The sequence below is a fragment of the Oryzias latipes genome, chromosome 22 (genome assembly GCF_002234675.1).
Source record: "Oryzias latipes chromosome 22, ASM223467v1".
Lineage (NCBI taxonomy): Eukaryota > Metazoa > Chordata > Actinopteri > Beloniformes > Adrianichthyidae > Oryzias > Oryzias latipes.
In genome coordinates, this window is record NC_019880.2 from 1 (window position 1) to 4,617 (window position 4,617).

The 4,617-nt window shown below is 38.9% G+C and overlaps 1 long non-coding RNA gene across 2 annotated transcripts; it reads right to left on the minus strand.

Moving 5' to 3' along the window:
• Window positions 1–214: 214 nt before the first annotated feature.
• Window positions 215–1,110, minus strand: LOC111946876. Of its 2 annotated transcripts, XR_002872691.1 has the most exons (3): window positions 986–1,110; window positions 727–882; window positions 215–620 (listed from the first exon to the last, which is right to left on the minus strand). It is a non-coding gene; the product is annotated as an uncharacterized LOC111946876 (long non-coding RNA). The 2 variants fall into 2 exon arrangements; XR_002872690.1 differs by having other exon boundaries at window positions 215–882.
• Between the last annotated feature and the right edge of the window lie 3,507 nt (window positions 1,111–4,617).

A 4,617-nucleotide genomic window follows, 5' to 3' on the forward strand; every position in this document is an offset into this window, starting at 1 on the left:
AATAAGCCACCATATGGGCCATGAGTGGGTTTGTGCAGTGTTCCCATGGAGGTCCCACCTGTGTTTTCCTACAGTGCTATATACCAGTGAACCATTATAGGGTCTTCTTTTCCATCTAGCTTCCCTAAAACCCAAATGAGAAGATTCTGTAAAATCCCACTGTTTCATAACATAATTTTCCAAATGACGTCAACAAAATGCTTTTAAAATGTTTCAATTTAATAAAAGAAAATAAATTATCCTGATCCTGCATTATGAAAACGAGATACAAGACCATGGCAAGGTCACCCAAAGGTTTAACAGATAACACACAGGATCTAACATGCTACAGTTACTTAATAAAATAAAGAACAACTTCACTTGGTACAGTACAATATCAACAACCTTAATGTGTGCCGATTATGTGACGAAAAAATAAATAAATCCAGTAAAACAAAATACTCATGGCATCCTTGACGGTTCCTGAGTAGAAGCTCCATCGGCTTGTTATTCAAGCTCTCTTTGAGTCCTTATAGCTCGGTTTCCTCCCCTGTCACGAGCTCCAACAAACCATTTGGAGAAGCCTTTCTCCTCTTCCTTTAGTGGGACTGGTTGGGTGATGGCATTTTTCTTCACTGCCCCTAAAAAGAAATCACAAAAAACAAAGTATTCATTTTAGCCTGGGATTAAATTTACTAAATCATTTGTCAGTGATGAATATAGATTAATAAATTCAACTCTAATTACCATAGAAGACATCAAAAAGACGCAGCTAGCAGAACTTATTCTCTCCATGACGTCCAAACAGGTTATATTGCAGAGCCAACTCATTGGACATGAGGAAGCCCATCATTCGTCTGGTTGCATCATCCAAGAGTCCCCAATTACTCCAACCACAGCAACCTTTTTAAATAGAGAAAATATCACAAGATAGAAAGATGTAGTTAAACGTTAACATCTTAATTACATATATAAATAATAAAATAAACTTTAAGTATAAACTTACAACTGCTGACATGAAATCTATATCGGCGAGTCTGTCACGACAACTTGAGTGAAGCTACAGGTGACCTGACCGACACAAGGGACAAAATAACTAAACTCTGAAATAACCATTCCCTGAAGCAAGTATTCAAGTAACTCTAGGATAATATATATATATATATATATATATATATATATATATATATATATATATATATATATATATATATATATTAAGCATAATTAAAACTATTAAATACTTCCAGGAACTCAATAATGGGCCTATTATTTTTAATCCCTTAATAGTTAGCAACATCCATATTGTAGGAAAAGATCTTTCGCTCTGAGATTTTTCCACGCATGTTCTATTAGTCGGGAGAGATATAAGACCAAGATTCAGCCGGATAAAGTCACAGAAGGTTTATTCCCTAACAAAAGTTCTAAGACAGAATTAAAACAGATCTGGGTCCTCATTTTAGAAGGCCTTCAAAACGCAAGAAGTTACAGGCGTTTTACATGAAATGCCACAAGAGAGAAGAAGACAATAAAATGATGCTCTGCTCAGACTTTTAAAGACAATTCGGGTTTCAAAGTTCAGTCTTTTGTTCTTCTTGAGAACTGGACATCCAGAGCGGTTCTCACAGACATACTCTATTCTTCAGGTGGTTTAGATTAGAGTGCTGGCTCCATTTCTGCTGGCCAGTGCCCGAGAGGTCAGCATCCCCCTCCTCTGTAGGGGAATGAGTGACAGCTGCTGTCCATAGGTCACATCTCAGGAATGTGAGGTCAGGATGCACGGAGTTCAGTTAAAACACACACTTTAGCTATGGAATAAACTAAAGGTGATATATGTAAAACAGAAAACGTAATAAAATAAGACAGAGAAACCCTTCTAAAGTGAGGACCAAAAATATAATTTCCTTCAATATATATGATAGTATTACCTTTGGCACACACACAAAAGGATTTTTAAAATTAAATATCGGTTATTATCCTGAGTTTCTTTCCAAACTGGAAATAACAGGACTCATCCTCTGAGTCACCGGCTTTCGCTCTGTGTGTGTGACGTCAATCTCTGCAGATGGAGCCGGCCTCAGCAGCGTGTCTGCGTTTCTCCCAGGAAAACAAAAAAACATTCAAACTTCTGCAAAGGTGGATGTGCATATTGTGAATATAAAATAAAGCGCTTTTGACAAACATTCTTGCTCTGCGGAGAAAGTGGGTGTGTGTCTGTGGGCGGGGCCGGCAGCGCAGACTCTTCATGAACGGGACAGTTCTCAAAGTGTTCTTCACGTCACCTCATGAGAACCCGCTCGATTTTAGCGGAATACTCAAATGCTTGAATGGGTCGAAATACCGCTTAGGTGTCTTTTTGTGAGGAATCAACATTATAATACACTGAAAGCTAAAACAAAAAAGATTTTGCATTTTATGGATCTAAACTCGCCGCTGGACTGATTAGTTTTCATTCATTTTTACCGAGAAATTCCGGTCATTTTTCAAAATAAGATCATTAAGACTCATAATAAAACGAACTAAAAAACATTTCACACAAAACCTGGCCAAATTATATCTGACCAAAACAAGTTATCCCCGCAAGATCCAAATGGAAACCACTAAATTGGACGGAAACCCGCCGAATCTGGCAACTCTGTTACTAGGATGCGCTTCCTTGTTTGACGCCTCGGTGAAACGCCGACACACACTGGCTGGATGATCGGTGACGCGACCCACCACTACTTGTCATCATGTCTGCAAATAAACCTGCTGCACGTGGAAACTAGTTGTCTGCCCGTTTGTGACACCGGCTTCTTTCAAATGCAAAAGCCGCTGTAACGTGGATGGATTCAACTGCAGAACAGAACAACACTCCCGAGCTGCGCATGCTTTTATGAACCACATTTATCATTGCCAGTTAGAGCTGTAAGCGAAACACAAAACCAAAAAGGTATCTTACCTTGATATCAATAAATGGCCTGGATGAACGGTGCGACAGAAGTGCAGAATCTCCTTGCGTTGACGGACTAGGACGACTGACTGAATCCGTATCAGGAAATGAGCGGCAGATTCAAAACGCGGCAACCGTCCAATCAGCAACGCCTGCTTACCACTTTGAAATCCTTAAACCACCCTGCTTGCCCTTTGAGAAAAATTAAAACTTTAAATCTATTTTTTTTTACTTTTCAAAAGTCAAAATAGGTTTTTGTAATAAGGCAGGTTTCTACTCCAATATAAAAGTCATTTTATTTAGATATTAAAATTTTCAATAAAAACTAGACCAAACCAATCCAGCATATGTATGGAGTCCTATACTGTTCATAATTAAATAAATAAATATTTGATTAAATAAATAAATGTGACCTCATGCAAATACACAATCAACCAATAAATCTCTCATAAATATATAAAAAGATCATGAAAAGGTGAAAAACCTGCACACTGATTTTAAATTAGCCATTATATCATTCAATATATTTCATTTTGCTTTAAAAACCTGTTTATTATTTTAAAACAGCATTTTAAAATATTCATTTTTAATCATGTGGAATATTATTATAAATCTACTTCTTTTTTCAGAACCTTAGATTTCAAAATCAATATTTTCCAAAGTAGCTTTGTTTTATTTCATGTTACAGTTTTTCACCATGGCGTATTTATTTCATGAAGAGCTTTTTCAGCAGAATGTGTCTATCTGTCAATCAGTGAAAGTGGGCGGGATCTAAACGCTCATTGGCTGATCCATGGAAATCGACTCTTATTCCTCGATACCCGCTCAGCGGTGTTCCAGTCAGAGAGATGACATGTTTCAGTGATATCTGCACGGCTTTGCTGACATTAGAGATCAAATATAGACAAACAATCTGTCTGCTGCAGAAGATGCAAACATGGACCACTCTGTTTTTGTAGTTTGAGGGTTTGTGTGGACCAAAGGAGCTCCGGTCGTCCACGTCTCGAATTCCCCGTGAAACACTCTTGAATCTTACGCAATTCACTCAGCTCTCCTTTGCTCTGCAGCTAACAGCTCTGCTGTCTGAGCTCACAGATCCAGTCGGACGTCATCGTGCCTTATGTCGGCTCGCAGGAGGCGAGCTGGCGGACCGACAGACAGTCGGACCAGACAGCAGTGGATAGGGGAACAAGCCCGCTCGGGCCTCCTGAACCTTATGATATTTTTTCTTTTTTCATTGAGACAGTGATTATAAATCAGGTCCTCTGTTTTTTTTTTCCCCTCTTGGGGAAAATGTTGAACCTTTCCTGCGAAAGTTTCTCTTTCTGGTTGTAAAACGCGGCGGAGATCCGGGGTTTGATTTGGGATCACTTCCCCGTTCAGACCTCTCAGAGCTGGTTATTAAAAGATTCAGTCTCTATACTTTGGATATACTTTTTTATTATTACTTTTCCGGCGAACTGAACAGACCCTTAACTTAACTTGCGCTCACACACACACACACACACACACACTTTTTGCGCTGGGCGCTCTGATTTACAAGTTTGACTGCAGGAGCTGAAGACTCTCTGGGATGATCTCATGAACTCAAACATGGAAACATTGTTGTGGAACTATTCCAAATAAATAAACCTGATCTCTTAACATTCTCCATGTGCATTGTAAGTGAGATAAACACAGGCAATCGCTCCATGTGGCTATCAGGC